The 20,635-nt window shown below is 50.3% G+C and overlaps 1 non-coding gene across 1 annotated transcript; it reads left to right on the plus strand.

Annotated features, from left to right (window-relative positions):
* Window positions 1–14,740: 14,740 nt before the first annotated feature.
* Window positions 14,741–14,847, plus strand: LOC144820564 (U6 spliceosomal RNA). Its single transcript, XR_013607851.1, has one exon. It is a non-coding gene; the product is annotated as a U6 spliceosomal RNA (small nuclear RNA).
* Window positions 14,848–20,635: the final 5,788 nt, after the last annotated feature.

Here is a 20,635-nt window from a genome sequence, read left to right on the forward strand (position 1 = left end):
GGGAAGTTTCCCATCTGGGAGGGCCAGTGGGAGGGGTTCCACAAATCATGTTGTTTCCCTAAGAGGAGGATCTCCGTTTTGTCTCCATTGAGTTTTCGCTGGTTCCTAGTCATCCAGCTGAAGATGTTTTGGAGACCTAGTTTAAGGGGAGACGAAGATGACGGACTAGGAAAAGACAGGGAAAAAATGATCTGTGAGTCGTCTGCGGAGGTCATGAGGGTAAGTCCCGATTTTTCTGCAAGGTCAGCCAGAGGTCTAAGATAAAGGTTAAAAAACAAAGGGCTCAAAATGGATCCCTGGGGCACTCCATGAGGGGCATTGAACACTCCGGAGCATGTGGATGAAGATGTGATTTGGAACGTCTGTTGTGCCAAAAACGATCTGATCCAATCAAGAGCCATGCCACAGATTCCATGTTTTCTTAACGTAATTAAGAGTTTTTCATGTGATATGGCGTCAAAGGCCGCGCTCAAGTCTAAAAGAATGAGCGCGACCGTTTTAGCATCGTCAAGGAGTTTGCGGATATTTTCGGTGACTCCTAACAGGGCTGTTTCTGTGGAGAAACTGGCTCTGGAACCGGATTGAGAAGGATGGAGGAGGGAGTTTTTTTCAGAGAAGAGGGTTAGGACTGAGTGAATGTGTCTTTCCAGCAGCTTTGAAAAGGCAGGAAGCAGGGTTATAGGACGGTAATTAGACAATGTTTCAGGGTTAGCTGTGGGCTTCTTCAGCAGTGGGCTGACCATGGCATGTTTCCAAAGCGATGGAACAGTCGAGAAATTCAGAGAGGCGTTTAAAGTATTAACGATGATATCCAGTGAAGGAGTGTCCAGTTGTTTTAATTTTTTGACAGGAATAGGATCGCGGGGAGAGCCAGATTTGGTGGTCTTGAGAATGGCCTTCAAAGAGTCTGTCGTGATGGGAGGCCAAGATTCCAAGGTGTTAATTGCTGTAGGGACATGGTCAGTATCGACCTGAGGGGTGGAGTCATTTGTATTGCTATTAATATCACTGAGTAGTTTGTCTATTTTATCAGAGAAAAATACGTCAAGATCCTGACATTGTTGTTCATTGAGCGGAGGAGCTAAAGCTGTGGCTTGTGCACCCGCCAATGCCTTGACCGTATTGAACAGGGTTTTGGGTCTGTTTGTTGCATCCCTGATGGTGTTGGAAACTAACAGGGCTCGTGCTTTTGTGTAGGCTGAGTGGTATCGGTTTCTGGCAGAGTGATATCTCTCTTTTTTGTCGGGTGCGTAATCTTTACACCACTGACGCTCTAGTGCCTTACATTTAGATTTCTCTTGTTTCAGTGAGTCGTTATACCATGGGGCTGGGGGTCGGTGACCGTATCCCTTAATGTGAGGGGTAGGTAGGCAGGAGTCCACGGCATCACTAAGCCACAGTTGTGTAGCTTTAGCTATGTTTTCCATATTAAGTTCTTGGGTGGGGGGGTTTTCGCAGAGTACCTTGTTTAATTGTGCAATGTTGAGTGTTTTCCAGTTTTTCCTTGACGTTACTGGTAAAACAGGCTGCAAGGAAGTAAGGCTAGGGAGTTTGAGGCTGAATTTTAAAAGATAATGGTCTGACCAACAAATAGGAGTGGAATCATGCCATGCCAAGGCGGTGAGGTTGGTGATGATAGGGTCGAGCAGATGACCCGCCTTATGTGTGGGTCCGGAGTTAAGTAGTCTCAAATTTAGGGCTGTCAGATCATCGAGCAGATTGGAACATGTGGAGTTGGAAGAATCCTCTAGATGCAGATTGAGGTCTTGAATTACTGAAAAGTTTTTTGAGGCTACGTAAAAGGGAGTGATCAAGTCGGCAAAATTAGACGCCCATAGAGTGGAGTTTCCAGGGGGCCGGTATATCAATAAGCCGGAAAACGTAAAATTAGGGTTGATAGAAATTTTAAAAAAGGCAGCTTTACAATCAGGGATGTCAACTGGGTCGAGGCTACACTTCAGCTCTCTATTAAAAATTATTGCAATCCCGCCACCGATTTGGTTTATTCTGTCTTTCCTAACGATAGCATAGTTGGAGGGGAGAGCAGTAGCTATGTCAGGGCCTGCGCCGTCGTTTAGCCAAGTTTCCGTCAGAAAGAGTGTGCTAGGTTTCTCTTCAAGTAATAAGTTGAAGATATCGTGTTTGTGTTTAGGTAGGGAGCGGCAGTTTGTGCTGTAAAACAGATACTCATGTGCCCTAATATTTGGGTGCTGTTTCCACTTCCTATGTCTGTTTCTGAGGAGGTCCGGATACGGTTGATAATTGGTGAGTGTAAGATTGAAGTTAGGACAGGTAGAGTTTCCTGACTGGTGGAACTCTAGCATAGTGCATAGTTCGTGAGTGGTAGGGCACAACGTTCTTAGTTGACTAGAGGACCTTACCATCCTGTCAAGAGTCGCCGGGACAGGGCCCCCTGCCCCGTGCTCCATCCCGGCCCGGACGGGCACAGACGGGCTGGTCTTTGGCGCGTCTTCAGCGCAGGGACGGCGCAGACGCTGCGCGCATCCGCTACGCGCATTAAGTGGCATCAGGTTTTTGTAGAGGACGGGCTAGCAGTCAGCACCGCCTCTACACCCTCACCCAATCAGAGCCCAGCACCGGGAGGGAACCCGGAAGGAGGTACTGCCCTGCACCCTCCACGACAATCAAGCCTTGCGCTTGCGGTGGAACGGGGCTGCAGAGGCGAGAAATGAGCTGCAAGATTCGGGTGAGGCAGTGAAAAACAGTTTACAATTTTACAATTAAAGAAAAGTGCTTCCGTGAATTGTAAGAGTCAATACACAGAAAGCTTTAAAACAAAGCAGGTCGCGCTGCGAAAGGTCAGAGTGCTCGTGTCCGTGAATTTTAAAATCAAAACACAGGATGCTTAAAGTATTTCAGGTCGCACTGCAAGGATCAATTGCTCAAGTGAATTTTAAAATCAAAACACAGGATGCTCAAAGTATATCAGGTCGCGCTGCAGGGATCGAGTACTCGTGTCAACTCTCTTGCCGCCCCACACCAGTCTGCACAATGCAGATCTAAGAGATGTGAAGAAGTACCGGCCAGGGAAGTAAGGAATATTTAGGAGCAAATACAGTAGCTGTGGTAAAACCACCATCTTGATCAAGCAGGCCCTCCCTGCCATAGAGAGCGGAAGTGTTATCCAGCGGTCCACTTTATCAGTAAGTCTTGACAACGCCACACCGTAATTGAGTCTCATAAGTTCCTCTCTGTCCCTAGTGATTTGAATGCCCAAGTAGCGCAGGTCCCCGTCGCACCATTCCAATGGGTAATCCAGAGGGAAACGTGCTACCGCATCTGTGAGCGGGAAGAGGCAGGACTTACTCCAGTTTATCTGGACACCCGACAGACGACCAAATGTTACAAATTCTCTGAGTAGGGTATTCAAATCGTGCAGTGGGTCCCGTACGTACAGGGTAATATCGTCAGCATACATAGATATTAATATCTGCCTCATATTGCATCGGAGAGCTAAGTCATTGTGCCGTTGCCGAAGGCGGGCCGCCAAGGGCTCTGTAGCAATGGCGAATAATAGCGTGAACAGTGGGCACCCCTGCCGAGTGCCCCCAGTAATCAAAAAGGCTTCCGAGAGCTGTCCATTGATCAGCACTCTTGCTCCCGGTTAATGATACAATAGGCGTATCCATGACAAAAACAGGGGGGAAAGTCCATGCGGTGCAGTATCCCAAAGAGGAACGGCCATTCGAGCGAATCAAAAGCTTTTGTCGCGTCCAAAAATACAGCTGCAAGAGGTAGCTCAGGGGACACGTTGTGTAGGACTGTAAATAGGGTCCTTAGGTTGTGGGAAGTGGACCTACCAGGGACGAATCCGGACTGATCCGGAAATATCAGGTGTTCTAGCAGGAGACTAACTCGGTTGGCTACGAGTTTGGCCAAGATCTTGGTGTCGCAATTGAGGAGTGAGAGGGGCCTGTAGGACTCGCACAAGTGAGCCGGTTTATCCGGTTTCAGCAGTGAGATTATGAGGGCCTCCCTCATAGAGGAAGGTAGGGACCCCACTTCCAGCGATGCTTCATAGACTTCCCGTAGTACGGGAGCCATCAAATCTATATAAGTTTTATAAAAGTCAACGGATATACCGTCCATTCCTGCGGCCTTAACCGACTGCAGTCCCATTATGGCCTCTCGTACCTCGTCCAGTTCAGAGGGAGCGCACAAGAATTTACGGTGTACATCACTCAGCCATCCGAGTGCGATATCCCCCAGGTATGTATCTAGATCCAAATACTCTGAGCCAGAGGTCTTGTATAATGCTGCGTAGTGTTCGGCAAAGCCCCCAAGTATACTTGCAGTGTCGCAGTGGCGTGTACCGTCCGATCCCTCCACCTCCAGCACAAAGCCAGAGTGTCGAGGGAGTCGGATTGCATCTGCCAAGGCCTTTCCAGTGCGTTCCCCCTCACCATAATGGCGGGCCTGCCAATACTTCCCTCTAAACCGCATTTCCCTTTGTGCCTCGTCCATGTAATCATTAAGCGTGGTTCTAAACTTTTCCTGCGTAGCACCATCAGGTGTGCATCTGAGCTTATCCTCCAGCCCCTGCAGCTCGCGCTCGAGCCTGGCCAGGGTATTAAGGATGTCTTTAAGGACCCCTGACCCTTAGAGATGCAGTAGCCTCTGACGGTGACCTTGAAGGCCTCCCAGATCGTGTCCACACCTGTAACTGACCCCTTGTTCCTTTTAAAGAAATCACGCACCTCCTCGCGCAGGTCTTCCTGAAAAACTACATCTGAGAGCATGCGCGTGTTAAGTCGCCATGCCCTACGCCGGGGGCTAAAGTCAGCATAAGAAAAAGCTACCCAAACAGGGGCATGGTCAGAATACGTCCTGGCAAGGTGACGAGCCTGGCGCAGTGCAGGGCCAAGACCTTCGGGAGACAGGCCAAAGGTCTAGTCGAGCCCACGTGGCTAAGTATGCCGTAAAGTGTGTACCCTCCCTGTCCTGTGGATGTACATGATACCAGGCATCCACCAGCTCGTTGTCTTCTATGATGTCTTTTAGCACCGAACCAGCCTCAGTGCTATGGTGCAGGGAGGGGTGCGACCTGTCCAGGGCGTGTGCATATGTAACGTTAAAGTCGCCTCCCCAGATTATGTGCGTAGACCCAATGCGTCTAATTGTTTCCCACAGGGAGGAGAAGAAATCAGGGGTGTCTACATTAGGGCCATAACAGCACACCAGCGTAACCGATTCCAGGTCCATCCGACCCCAGAGCATACAGTATCGCCCCTGATCATCCCTTTCCGAGCCCGCAAGGTGAAATGGAACATGTTTCTTGATTAATATCGCCATGCCCCTAGCGTAGGAGGAGTATGAGTAGAATATGCTATGCGCAGCCCAGCGGGACGCAAATGTGTGGGGTCTCTGAGGGGACTCTTGCAGCATTGCTATGTGGGTGTGGTGTCTATCATGGTATGCCAATATCTGTCGCCGCTTCCTGGGATCCCCAAGCCCCCTGACATTCCACGTGATAACATTCAGTCGTGCGTCAGCCTGCGTAGCCATTAAGATTCAGAGTTCGTGTAAGAGCCAAGAAGACACATATTGCTACATTTGTATTAGTTGAGTCGAGCCAGTCCAGACACTTCCGTGAAAGCAAATCACTCGTAAATAGAAACAACAACCGTATCAACCCCGTCTCGCCCCCCCACCCAGCCCCCCACCCTCTGAAGCAGCCCCAACTTGCCAGTATTGGAATCTCACCCGCCCCTCCCCACCTCCCCTACCCAACAAACCAAAAAAACATGCTGTGCCAGCTCATGTGGCCAGGCAAATGTGGGGGAGCACCCTGTGGAGGTCATCTAGGCGGCAACAAAATCCACCCCTTGCTGCCGGAGCTCGTGTATACACAGCAGCTCCAACTCGCATATGGGGTGCCCGGCGTGTCATCTTCCAGCATCCCCCAGGAGTACCCGTTCAGTCATTTCACAGTTCGACATTCTCTATGTCAGTGTGTAAAGACCATACCTTCAGGAGGGAATGTGCCGCGAAGGCCTAGGAGACACCAGGGCACCTTACTGTTCATTCTCGCCCTCTTCCTCCATTGGCTCTTGTCTTTCATCTCCATCGCCCTCCGCTGGCTGCGCCGTGAGCCGTAGATGCTTGAGAAAGTCATGTACCTGCTGCGGCTTTGTAAAGAAGCGCTGCTGGCCCTTGTGAGTTTCGCGCAGTCGTGCTGGGTATAGGAGAGCGTAGTCAATCTGAGCATTTCGCAATTTCGCTTTGACGTCCAGAAATTTCCTCCGTTCCTCCTGCACCAGGGGCGTAACGTCAGGAAACATAGTGAAGGAGTTCCCCTCGTAGGATAATGATGGTTTACCGCAGGCGGCTCTTAACGCAACATCCCGGTCCCTATAGTTCAGGAGTCTGGCAATTATGGGTCTCGGGGGCGCACCCGGCTTGGGCCTGGGGCCCAGTGATCTGTGCGCTCGCTCGACAATGAACTGGGGGGAAAAGGCCTCAGAGCCCACCGCAGACATCGGGAGCTTCTCCACATACTCCTCCATACGCCCTGTGTTGGTGGTCTCCGGAATTCCAATTATCCATATGTTGTTTCTTCGACTCCTGGCTTCCAAATCTTCATTCTTGGAGGCGATAACGCGAAGCAGATTCTCCATCCTGGAAAGCTGGGAAGTATGGCCGGCCACCACGTCATCGGAGTCTGAAATACGCCTCTCCGCCTCCGTAATGCGTTCTTCGTGAGCATCCATTTATGGACAATAGCGTCCATGCGAGAAGATAGCCTGTCCACCTTGTCCGCTCTGGTGGCAAACCCCTGGTGCACCTCTCGTAGAATATCCTGCATCTCCGCGGGTTGGGCCGTCGCACCTTCTGTGGAGGCCGCGGTGGACGAGGTGGTTGATGAGTCTTGCACCGTTTGGGTGTTGCGCTTAGATACGGTGATCTTTGGCTGCCTCGGGTCCGCTTTACCCATGGTGGTAGAAGGGCAGGCTCAGGGGGATATTGTCCGCTAGGACGGGGGCAGAGCGCAGGAAGTTGTCGCTCTAGAAGCGTGGTCCAGATGTGTCCAAGGCCCCGGCCAGCGCCTCCAGCGACCCACAGCGTCTCTCCACTTCAGTGCCCTGCGGTAGCAGCCTGCTATTGGGCCTAGTGCTTCCCTCAGTCGTGGTCTAATGGCGCAGTTCGCAGCTGTAGCGCTCTTAGGATCTGGAGTGAGGGCCCAGTCACGCAATTCCGTAATCGTCGTTTCCCTGGGGGCACTAGTCACTGTGGTCCGGTCTAGAGGGTCTCTGCGCGACAGAATGGAACCTGTAGGCAGTGCGGCAAGCCTTCAATATAGTGATGGCATGGGGAGCAGCTCAGCTCTTCTGGCGGGTCCCCCTGGTGTCGAGGGTCAGCCGCAGCATTCGCTCTGCCCAGCTGCATGGGGGGTGGAGCCCTCTGAGCAAGCGTGCCCCCGAGTCGACAGGCCGTCCCGCACAGTGCCGTCTGCGGGCCCAGGGTACGCGGCCTGCAGGAATTTCACAGCGATCTTCTGAGGGGAAAGAAAGAAGGGGGGAACCGTGGCGGGTCTCCCCTCCGTACCGCTGCAAGACTTTGATGTTCCGCACCCGACGCGGCCGACTCAGATCTGAGGGGGTGGTGCAGGAGAACCTCCGGGGGCCGTAGAGGCTAGGAGCACCGATGCGGGCGATGTAAAAAGCACCAGTCGCCAGCTTGGCCTACATGCGGCCCAGCTTCGTCCTCAGCGCCGCGGCCTCGCTTGATTGCACAGTCCGTCTCGCTCGGCCCGCAGTCTTCACAGGCCCTCTCCCTCACAGGCCGCCGGGTCAAAATGCAGCGTTCCTCTGCTCCAAACTGGCTGAAAGTCGCACAGCAGTCTCCGCCAGTCCCGCAGACGAGATGCTGCTGGTTTGGGACTCCTAGGTGCCGATTTGAAGGATAAAGTGCCGGATATTAAACGCCGGGCGGCGAGAGCCTCACACCAGGTCGGCCATACACCAGTGCGCCACCTAGCGCCTCCGTAGTCGAGCACACTTGCTTTTTTTTTAGCAACATTGTGTGATGAACTTTTGCGTTCTTCGGGAGTCAGTATTGCTTTTTTGCATGGGTAGATGCTAATTTGTATATGGAAATGCAATCTGCTTTGGATTTTGAAAATGAGAGCAGATTTCACTGCTCTGTCTTTCAAAATGCAAACTATGTTTGCTATGGGAGGGCGGGAGTCGTGAGAGTCCCGCTCTGTCAAAGCAAACAGCAGTATCCCGGGACACTGCAGGAGCCGGTCGTAATAGTTTACAGGGCCCTTGAGGGCACCATGCGGAGGGCCACGCAGTCTGCTTCCCGTAATACACAAATTCCAAGGGGCGGTGATTCCCGGAGCTTGAGGGGGGTCGTTGAGGCCCACATACTTGTAATTTTGTAGGGGGGTTGGATGCGAAAGTGGTGCAAGAGGATTGTAAATCTGGTACACAGTGTTTTGTTTTACTTTGCTTTCCTTTCTGTCATGTAGAGGATACAGGGCAAATATAACGGGTTCTGCCTGTTAGCATAGTAACAGTTCATGGAACACTTACGTGAGCACAGAGGTTAGAATTTCACCACACTATGTTGCTAATGGCGTTGTACTTTTAAAACTTTTGAATTGGAACCATAAGTTGTAGCTATACAATCTGGTGAAGATCTGGTGAAAAGTTAGCCTCAGAATTATACTTCAAATTATAAATATAATTTCTATTGTGGACTGCTACCCCCACACAAAAAAAGACGTATGTACTTTTTTAGTTAAGTTTTATTAAAACAATAAATAACTGGAAATATAACTAAATGATAACAATAAAATACATAACTAGAACCATAACTTTAACAAAACAATATAACAAACAACATATAATATGGACTCCAATAGAAGTACTGTAGTTAATCTGCAAAACAAAACAGAAAATTTGTGTTTAAAATGTGATCGATGTGACTAAATGAGGTCAAACATTACAAGTTAAAGTAACACTTGACGATATTTACTATTTTTTTAATGTGTGTAGTGTACCTGATAAATTTCCCTTATCTAGGCTTGCATTCAAACGGCGTTTGCATAGAAGTGCCTTCTGCGTCATATTTATATTACAGATGAACAGGTCTTTAAAATGATTCAGGGGCATATGTAGGTAATTCACATTTCGCGATTCTCAAATAGCGATTTTTAAGGAATGGCTATTTGAGAAATGCAAAATGGAATGCAGGTAATAAATCTCAATTTTTTTGTGAATCTCTAAAATTCCAAAATTGCGATTAGCAAATTGCGAATCGCAATTAAGGAATGAGTGTTAAGAGGCCCATAGGAATGAATGGGGATACATTCTCAAATTGCGATTTTCTATGAGAAAATTGCAATTTGAGAATCGCATTTCCAAAGGGACCAGGGTGTCCAAAGGAAACCTGTTGCACCCCTGAAATGTGCCTGTAAGTACATATGATGCACATACATGCCCTAAGGGCATGTCTGTGCGCCACATGTCAATTTGAATTAAAAATAAAATGCATTTTGACAGGAAATCGCAAAATACCATCTACTTGAAGTAGGTGGTGTTTTGCGATTCCTTAAGCCAAAATCGCAATGTCAAAGGCACCCCTACATAGCATTTAAGGAATCGCAAAATTGCGATTCCTTAGATGCTTGAGCAAAATAAGGAATCACAATTTTTGAGATTCCTTATTTTGATATGTGACACCTACATACCAAAAGGCCGTTTGCGATTCGCAAACGCCTGAATTCTGCGAATTCCGGTGTTTGCTTACCTTGTGTAAACACTGTGGCCAACAGAGATCACAACTTGAACTCCGCTTTGGTTGGTTATTTACCGGATATGCAAGACTGCTTTCAAGAGGAGACCCCAAAAAGAGTACTGGTGTGGAACTGCAAGTATGCGTAAGGACTTGCAGACTAAGAATCCGGTCAACTATGGAAGGGAAGAGTTAAGGATATTGAGAGAGGCTCCTTCTGCTTCATGTGAAGGCCCAAGTACCAGTGGAGCAACACCGTCAACCTCTACTGCACAGCCTAATATTCGTCCCCAATTTGGAACCCTTTAAGAGAAAAAGTAAGAAGGTTGGGTGCTTGGTATGTCATCCTAATACCCAATTATCCTTTAGTTATACAGAGATCCACCCTGTATTAGACCCATCCGTACAAGTGTGAATTGGACATTATCTGCCACCAAAAGCCCCTCAAGTACTTATATCTGTTACTTTTTAACTTTGTTGACTAGTCATATTGAGAGTATTTACCTTAACGTTATCCGTTAAAAATGTGTGAATCTCTATGGCTTCAGACAACTAGTTCATGCCATATTTGAGACATCGTTGTAATCAGCTGGAACAGGAGGATATACTTTCTTCAACCTTGGAAATTTTCTGCTGACTTATGTAACATTCTGCAAACCTAAAAAAGAGTTAAAAATGTATATGTACAACAATATAACAAACAACATATAATATGGACTCCAATAGAAGTACTGTAGTTAATCTGCAAAACAAAACAGAAAATTTGCGTTTAAAATTAGGTCGATGTGACTAAATGAGGTCAAACATTACAAGTTAAAGTAACACTTGACGATATTTACTATTTTTTTAATGTGTGCAGTGTACCTGATAAATTTCCCTTATCTAGGCTTGCATTCAAACGGCGTTTGCATAGAAGTGCCTTCTGCGTCATATTTATATTACAGATGAACAGGTCTTTAAAATGATTCAGGGGCATATGTAGGTAATTCACATTTTGCGATTCTCAAATAGCGTTTTTTAAGGAATCGCTATTTGAGAAATTCAAAATGGAATGCAGGTAATAAATCTCAATTTTTTTGTGAATCTCTAAAATTCCATATTTACGATTAGCAAATTGCGAATCGCAATTAAGGAATGAGTGTTAAGAGGCCCATAGGAATGAATGGGGATACATTCTCAAATTGCGATTTTCTATGAGAAAATTGCAATTTGAGAATCGCATTTCCAAAGGTGCCAGGGTGTCCAAAGGAAACCTGTTGCACCCCTGAAATGTGCCTGTAAGTACATATGATGCACATACATGCCTTAAGGGCATGTCTGTGCGCCACATGGCAATTTGAATAAAAAAAAAAATGCATTTTGACAGGAAATCGCAAAATACCATCTACTTGGAGTAGGTGGTATTTTGCGATTCCTTAAGCCAAAATCACAATGTCAAAGGCACCCCTACATAGCATTTAAGGAATCGCTAAATTGCGGTTCCTTAGATGCTTGAGCAAAATAAGGAATCACAATGTTTGAGATTCCTTATTTTGATATGTGACACCTACATACCAAAAGGCCGTTTGCGATTCGCAAACGACTGAATTCTGCGAATTCCGGTGTTTGCTTACCTTGTGTAAACACTGTGGCCAACAGAGATCACAACTTGAACTCCGCTTTGGTTGGTTATTTGCCGGATATGCAAGACTGCTTTCAAGAGGAGACCCCAAAAAAGAGTACTGGTGTGGAACTGCAAGTATGCGTAAGGACTTGCAGACTAAGAATCCGGTCAACTATGGAAGGGAAAAGTTAAGGATATTGAGAGAGGCTCCTTCTGCTTCATGGGAAGGCCCAAGTACCAGTGGAGCAACACCGTCAACCTCTACTGCACAGCCTAATATTTGTCCCCAATTTGGAACCCTTTAAGAGAAAAAGTAAGAAGGTTGGGTGCTTGGGATGTCATCCTAATACCTAATCATCTTTTAGTTATACAAAGATCCACCCTGTATCAGACCCATCTGTACAAGTGTGAATTGGACATTATCTGCCACCAAAAGCCCCTCAAGTACTTATATCTGTTACTTTTTAACTTTGTTGACTAGTCATATTGAGAGTTTTTACCTTAACGTTATCCGTTAAAAATGTGTGAATCTCTATGGCTTCAGACAACTAGTTCATGCCATATTTGAGACATCGTTGTAATCAGCTGGAACAGGAGGATATACTTTCTTCAACCTTGGCAATTTGCTGCTGACTTATGTAACATTCTGCAAACTTAAAAAAGAGTTAAAAATGTATATGTTGTACATATGTCCGTAATATATTTTGATGTACATAAAAACATTTGTTCTCAATAGGATTGGGGTTGAAAAGCAATCATCAGAGTTTATATTTGGCAAGCAAAATAGGAAATAGCATTGCATTATACAAAGGTTAGGCCGAGATTGGTCACTCACTTCATTTACAAACTCCTGGCCTTTTTGGACTTCCATGATCAAGAAATTGAGAAATAAACATCAAGAAAAATTGAAAGACACGTCTTCAAATAAAAAAATTCAAAACATATTTTCACTTTGTATTTGAAGTGTCTTTTCAAAGATATCAATAGCTTCATTGGCAATTTGAGGGAGAAAAACAGATTTGGGTTTAAACCCACTCTTACAATTCAAATCGAGTCTTACATTGTCATTAATCAAGTTCAGAATAGGATTTTCAATAATGTCTGGATCACATCCTAGATCATGTTGCGGTACCTCTCCGTGATAACTATCCCTGCACTCCAGGCCAGGAACGTGCTAGGCCCAAGATACGTGGAAGGCAGGAGGCCTGTCCGCTGCCGCAGTCACAGCAGGCCTCCCTCCTGCCACCGAGAGCTGCACTCCTGTCTCCTGTTGCCGTGCAGTGTTCAACGCCTTCGGCAACCCTCTCAGATCCTCGGGCCACCCCAGAGCTCAGGCTGCACCACCGCCACAAGTATGGGCCCCGCGCCGGATGCAGCAAACCAAGCGCAGCCCCGAGCCAAGGTCCGATCCCACAGCCGGAACCTCAGGTAGGGCCAGCCCCACTCACCGCACCCAGCGCTGATGGGCAGCAGCGCCGGAAATCCAAGTTCCACTCAGCCACAGCATCAGGCCACAACTCCGCCAGCAGGCTCCGCCATCAATGACGCCCCTGCGGCCTGTCCCTGGTGCCACAAGTCACTACCACATCGGGTGGGCTTCGACCTCACAGTTCTACACCTGCAGCCTCCAGATAAGCAATCAGCAGCTGCCCCCAGTCATCAGCTTCCCGCCCCTCAGGAATGCTGCTGCCCGTGTCCCCCACAGGGGGACATAAGCAGGGCAGCCCCCTTAGTTCCCGCTAGTCAGAGCCCCCCCTCCCTCAGCCCGCAGAGAGGGGGAGGCTCTGGCAGCCCCTCCCCCCAGCCACAGGCAGCCTCTAATGCGCTTCCGGGGGAGGGCGGGCCGTTGGGGGCAGGCCGGGTATTTAGGCATGGGCAGCCCTCACAATCGACCTCTTTGCCGGTCGATGCTGCCCCGCCTGCTGTGCTGCACCAACTAAGAAGAAGGTTAGTTCTATGCTATACCCCGCCTCGTGCCCGCTCCCCCCCTTGAGGGGGTCGCAGCAGGGCCGGGCGGCCCGCTTAGCGCGGGTTGCTGGGGTGGGGGTGAACTGGTGTACGCATATGACAATCGCCCGGTGCTCCCTCGCGCCCGCTCCCCCCCCTATGGGGGTCGCAGCAGGGCCGGGCGGCCCACATAGCAGCGGGCCGCTGAGGTGAGGCCTACCATCCCCGGTACATCACCTTGCAGGTTCGCACTATTGCTGGGGGGGCTGCTTACAGGCACTCCCGTGGAAGTGCCGGGGGGGGTTTTAGACTTAGGTGTACCCCCTCCGTGCCCCCGTCAGCTCGATTTGGGGCCGTGAGCGGCCTTGGGCTTCCGGTGCCGACCGTGGCGGGCTTTTTCTGGGCCCCGCCCGCGGTGTGGCTTACACGCGTCACGGTGTTAGCTGCCCCTTTTTGCCCCCCATGGTCGTTCCCTACGTGCATGGCCTTGCTCCCCTCTCGGCCCATGCCCCCAGTAGGGGGGGAGGAGTTGGCCTGGCGGCTAGGTCGCGCAACCTGGAGTCCGGGGACAGTTGCCCTTTTGCCTGGTTCGTGTCACGGTAACTGTCGGTAAATGCCCCAAGGAGGAGAAGCATCGGCTGGCTCCTTTCCTGGCCATGGCCCTCCCCGCCCCCCTCATATTCTCAATTCGCGTAGGGCAATTATTGCGAGGGGGCGGAGTTGCAGGCGTGCCCTTCTTGAGAGCCGGAATGTTTCGAAGCCATCGAATGCACCCCCCTCGTGCCCCCACCAGCTCCGGGGCCTGAATTGGTGGCCGTGTATGGCCCGGGCTCCCTGTGTCGCCCAGGGCGGGCTTGTGCTGGGCCCCGCCCGCGGTGGGGCCTGCACGCGTCGCGGGGGCAGTTGAGAGAAGCATCACTGCGGGTCTGAGCATGAAAGTCCCTTGCAGCAGTGACAGATCACCCTCTTCACAATGGCCTCTAGTCTCAGCCCAATCCAGAAGAGGCAAATATGCTAGGAGCGCCCACGTTCCTTATTTCAGAATAATACGTTAGAATAGTCTGCTCAGGCTCTCAGTAGGTGATAGGAATTGTCCTGGCAGCTAGGCGCTCGACCTCGAGTCTCGGTGACGACGCGAAACATCCTGTGATTCGGGGCAAATCACTTAATCCCCCGTGGCTAACAAAAGGGGATGTGTGTCCTCAGGTACCGTAGCTGGTGCTATGTTGAGCTCGGGTATCCGGCAATTCCTCTGTTTCTTGCGAGGTTTTGAGGGGAGGGTGGCGTTGCGGGCGGGCCCCTATGCAGCGACGGGGGGATTGGGATCAACGAGGTGTACCCCCCTCGCGCCCCCGCCAGTTTTGGGGGCCTGATTCGGTGGCTGGGTGCGGCCCCGTGCCCCCCGGACAGCCCAGGGCGGGCTTTTGTGGGCTCGCTTCGGCAGCACATACACTTAAATTGTAGAGAGACGGAGAAGACTAGCATGGCCCCTGCGCAAGGATGACACACAAGTTCGTGCAGCGTTCCATAGTTAGTGGGCACCGCCGGTGGCTGGGCCCGGGTGCGCATGCTGGGAGTCACGTCTCTTGCGGCTTTTCTCCCTTGCCCCCGCCCGCGTGGAGCTTAGGAGGGGTGGGGTGCGGACAGAACAGGCAGGTTGGGGGGTCGGGAGCTGAGGCCTTTCCGGGGATAATGGAGGCATTTTAGAGGTTCCGGTTTTGATAGTTAGCGCAGCCCCTTCATCCTGGGCTTGATAGCGTTTCGCAGTGTGAACGGAGCTGGTGCGTGGGAGCAATTGTACGGTGAACCGATGTCATAAGCGGGCGTTTTATGTAGTTAATTAATGCAGTTTATCAGCGCGAACTTTGCCCGAATATGTCAGAACGCTTTACATAAGGACCAGTTGCAAAGCATAGGACTAAGGATTACACGCGCTACAGAAGAGACAGAACAATTTGCAAATGTACATGAGGTTAAGTCCCACAACGAAGATGTACAAAGAGAAATTGTAAAGTACAAGTAGTATTATCTATATCCTGAAGGAAGGGATGCAAATTGATATATTCTAGAGGTGACGTAGAAAGGGTAGATGGTACAAATAACTACTGCATATACTAGTGATTAGAGTTATCTCTATATACAAAGGAATAGTAGAGAGTACACAGGTTTACTGCATAGACCAACACAGAAGCGGCAGAATGTTGGGCCTTTTGGCCACTTCTCTGACGTCAGCTCCACATTTGCTGACCGAGCGAACTTGATGCTGCCTGAGATTGGAGATTGGTCTTTGCTCTTCCTGCTGTTGTTTGGGGGTACTGAGCCCCCCTGCTTTGTGTCTATTGGCCATGGCCTGGGACGTATAGCAGCAAGGCCAGCATACAGCTGTTTTAGGTCATGTAGTGGGGGGGCCAGCACGGGCGGATTAATTGAGCGCCCGGGCAGACGGGAACAGGGCCCGTGATTCTGGGTGAAGAGCAGAAGGGGGGGTGAATTGTTTTTAAATGTTTTTCTTTGTATTACAGGGCAGACAATCACCGCGGGTGAAGGGCGAACAGCAGTTTTGCTAGCAGAAGGAAAAGATTTGAGTACAGGTATACGGCTGCACACAGTGGCAATGAAGGGCGCAGGCGTGACTGTCAAAAGGGGGCTGAGGGGCCGCAATGGAGTTAGGGTGTGAACCAGGATGGAACCTGGGATTCTGGTGGCTCACGCATTTATATACCTTTTCACCCGTAGGAACCCGTGAGAGCAGAAGCCACCTTCGGAAAGGACGGTCTCGGGACCCCGTTTCTGCTTTTCTCGCAAGTTACCTGTGTGGATGAATCACAGCAGGGTGCGTCACAGGATGGGCTGTGGGAGGAATTCATGGTCATAGCTAAGGCGAAGGGACCAGCATGGGCGCAGGGATTCATTGAGGTGCGCAGACAGGAGGACTCAGGCGTAGTAGCCATCACCCCACCAGACGACGCAGCGGGCCCCCCGACCCAGGAGCTACGGAGCTCCAAGCGAAATTGCAAAAAAACATTCAAGGACATTCCGGACGCGGCTTTGCCGGCAAAAAACAAGCAGGCCACTGCCACAAGAGACCCTCAGCCTTCGAACCCACCATTGGTGGTGCAGGACTCGGCCACAGGTCTGACTGACTTGGCCCAAATGGGTAAGGCGATGGACCAAATGTTGAGTCTAATGTCAGTCTTTCAGAAACGTTTGGATGATATATCGGCAACTCCCCAGGTGCTGCCAGCTGCTCTTCCAGTGGTGGCACCGGCATCGGTGTTGCAAGTATGGGCGGGTCAGGCATTGGCCCCGGAAGAGCCGAGCAAACAGGGTAGTCAGGAGATGGTGGCTGGGGCAGTCATTGGTCCAGCCGCAGCGCCAACGGTTGCAACCACCACGCCAACTGCGCTAGGTACAGTTCCCGCGGCCAGCGAAGCTACGGGACCCCCACAACTGAGCTCCAGTGCGGTCTCCTGCGGCCATGCTCAGGCTACGGGTGCGGGGACCGCTATGCCTCAACCCGGCCCCGCGGGCACCACCGCCGGCACAGGGGAGGGACTCAATGTGGGCACAGGGGGTCTATCGCGTCCGTTAGTCACGCAGGCGCCTTTGACCTCGGGCCGGTGTTCCCTGGCCTGGCAAGTACCATTGGCAGCAAAGGAAGGAATATGGAGGCGCGAGTACATAGACATCCTGACATTATTGATGCATGGGTCGGCAGGGGCAGATACGAGGAAGATGGGGGGTACGGAGGAAGAGAGAAAGGTTCCCGACCAGCGATGGCCAGAAAAATCGTTAGAAAATTGGACTGCTGCCTTCAACATCTTAGCGGCAGTAGTGGTACAGAAATTCCCCGATCAAAGTGAGGCATTGAGGCAATATGCAAGCACCATTCAGGAAGAGGCAAGAGTGTCAGGAGGGATGGGTTGGTTTTATTATGACCAGGATTTCCGCAAAAGAATGGCCATAGGAGATACAGCTCTGGGTGAAACACATGTGCAGGGTTGCCCTAGAGAAGAAGGAGGTGCCATACAGGACACAGAACGAGGGAAGTAGAAGGGGGCAGCAGTTTAACAAACGGCCATTCAAACAGCCCTTTCGTGGGGGACATGGGAGGGGCCACCAGAGGGCCAGGTGCTTGTAGCCGCATCCTTCACCTGTCCTACCCCGAGGGCAACTCTGTCAACCACTGGCTGGAGGAAGGGGCCTGCTCTGTGTCATACTGCTCGCTGGACATGGCCATTGATATGGTAAGAAGGACGGGAAAAGGGGCATGGCTGGTCAAGACAGATATCGAATCAGCCTTCCGCCTCCTGCCGGTCCACCCATCCAGTCAGCACCTGCTAGGGTTTAAGTGGGAAGGTGAATTCTTCTTTGACCGCTGCATGCCAATGGGGTGCCCGGTCTCGTGCGCATACTTTGAGGCGTTCAAGTTCTTTCCTGGAATGGGCACTTTCCACCCCATTCGGCATAACGCAAGTAGCACACTACTTGGATGATTTTCTGTTTTTTGGGCATGCAGGTACTCTGGAGTGCGCGGAAGGTCTATGGGCTTTTGAGGCAATGGTGGGGCACCTAGGGGTTCCCCTTGCTCCAGGTAAGACTGAGGGTCCGGCACAGGTCCTGACCTTTTTGGGCATCGAGCTAGACACTGTCAAGGGTGAGTCTAGGCTTCCGGTGGACAAGGTTCGTGATCTGCGTCAGGCCATCCAGGCACTGTTGGGCAAGGACAAAGCGACCCTGGGTGCTGCCCAGAGCCTCTTGGGCAAGTTGAATTTTGCCTCCCGGGTGATACCAGCAGGCAGGGTATTTTCACGCAGACTGGCAAAAGCCACGGCCAACGTTAGCAAGAAACATCATTTGGTACGACTTGGTCCCGGCCTGAAGGCCTATCTGGAGATGCGGGCGGACTTCTTGCAGTACTTCAATGGGACGGTCATTTGGAGGGCCCCTTGGGCGGGTAGCCAGGAACTCTGCCTTTTTTCTGATGCCTCTGGCAGGGAGGATTTTGGTGTTATCATGAGAGACGAGTGGTGTGCGATGAAGTGGCCGAATGCCTGGCATAGGAAGAAAATAACAGCCAATATCACTGTACTGTAACTCTTCCGCATTAAAGTAGCTCTCCACATTTGGCCGGACACTTTGGGAAACAGGAAAGTGGTGTTCTGGTCGGATAATATGGCAGTGGTGCAAGCAATCAACGGGCTTACGGCCACATGTCCCCTTGTGTTGAGTTTACTGAGAGAGCTGGTCAAGGTGGTTTTGCAGTCCAACATTGAGTTTAGGGCGCAACACATTGAGGGTGTGAAGAATGTGGCTGCTGATGCTCTCTCTCGCTTTCAGTGGCTCCGGTTCCGAGAGGCCCGGCCGCAGGCGAGGGAGGAGATGACACCATTCCCGGCCTCCCTATGGCAATTACTTCGGTGGGGGAGCGACTGAGGATGATGGGTGAGCGGTCACTGGCCCCGACGACAAGGAAGAAATATGGGGCACAGTTGCAGACATTCAGAGCAGTCATAGAGTCGGTGAAAGCAGGGGCTATGTCGCTTGAAAAACAGGTGGAGGTCTTCGTGGTTTGGGCCAAGGATGCCGGCAGGAGTCATTTATGGGTGTGTGACCACTTGGCCGCCTTGAAGCACAACACCAGGCTCAATGGGGGCCAGGATCCCACAGCTTCATTTAAGGTCACGGCGGCATTGAAAGGGTGGGCTAGGGAGGAAGTCAGGACCCCAGATGCCAGGGCGCCGATTGATTTCCCTTCCCTGCAAGGTATGATAGAGGTCGTGCCACGGGTTACCAATTCCCCCTTCGAAGCCAGGCTCTTTATGACAGCATTCTGCCTGGCGTTTTACGGGGCTCTCAGGGTCAGTGAGCTTGTCGCAAAATCCAAGACTGACACAACAGGGGCGGCTTTGGCCCTACAGGATATTTGCGTGTCTGACCACCTGGTACTTCGCATTCGGAGATCCAAGACAGATCAGGCGGGGCGGGGGACAACAATTGTATTGCAGGCACTGGGGGACCCCAGGTACTGCCCCGTCACCACAGTTAGAGAATACTTGAAGATTAGGCCGGCCAACACAGGACACTTCCTGGTACACGCAGACGGGGCACCCCTGACTAGGTTCCAGTTGGACCGCATCATGGCCGCCACCCTGTCACAGGCGGGCCTTGCAAGCTCAGGTAAAAAAAAATTGAGACACTCTTTCAGAATTTGGGCTTCCACAGCAGCATTCAAGGCAGGTATGGGGCCCGAGGGCGTCAAGGGTGTCGGGCGCTGGCAATCTAACTGTTTCCAGCGGTACATTCGCCCATGAAGATGTGTAGAGTCATGTAGATGTAAATATGTGTGTGGTGAAGAAATAATGTAATTGATGCTTGCAGTGCTTCAAACATATTAAACAAATGTGACAAGATGGCGTCCTCCCCTCCCTGTTGTTTTATTTTCCATCAGACTGTCGGGTGTGGCTGTTGGGACACTCCTATATTGCCAGGTTGGCACAGTGGGCAGCGCAGAAGAATTGGTCCAAAGGATTCGCGCGGACGCAGTTTGTGTGGATAGGCGTCCCGGGGATGAGATGGAGCAGCGCGAAGAACAGCCTAGAGCAGCCCCTGGCTATTGGGGGGTCATTACGGAAGTATGTAAGTATTGGGGAGCGGATGACGGTGTGGGCACTAGGGCCGCACAGGGAAGCTCACTGGACACCAGGTAACTTTCTATGTTATCTTGATAAGCATTGAAGGAACCTTCATAGCTCTGAAAATCTCCAAGTAATTCCAATTCTGTACGCCACGGTTTGAAGAGCTGCAAAAGTGCTAAATAGTAAAATTCCCTTTTATCAGGAGTATCACAACTCAGTTTTCTGTGATTAATCAAATTTCCTTTCCTTTGTTTCACCAAACATCCTTCAGAACCAATGACTGCAGATTTTCCTTCATTTATGTTTTCTGTAGTATTCCTTTTAAAAGTGTAATATTGCAGCACCTCATAGAGACATAGGTTCTCAAAATAATAACTTCTATTTGGATAATATGTGTCCAACATGTTTGTTTTGACAATATCTGTACTTTCTGGTTCTTTTTCTGTAAATATTTGATTTCTTGTATAGATTTAAGTACTCGATTTCGCGCTGCAGCAAGACCTAGACTCACCCAAATGATTCTTCTAGATTTTGAGTATAAACTTGCAGCTGATAACCAATCTGAGCATTCATACACTCCAATTTCTTGATGGGATAACATCTTCAAACTGAAACTGTACAATTTCTTACTAAGAATCTTCTCGTGAGAAATTTCTTCCAACATTTCTTTCAACTCCATCTTTTC

Source organism: Lissotriton helveticus, chromosome 2_1 (assembly GCF_964261635.1).
Source record: "Lissotriton helveticus chromosome 2_1, aLisHel1.1, whole genome shotgun sequence".
In the NCBI taxonomy this organism is placed as follows: domain Eukaryota; kingdom Metazoa; phylum Chordata; class Amphibia; order Caudata; family Salamandridae; genus Lissotriton; species Lissotriton helveticus.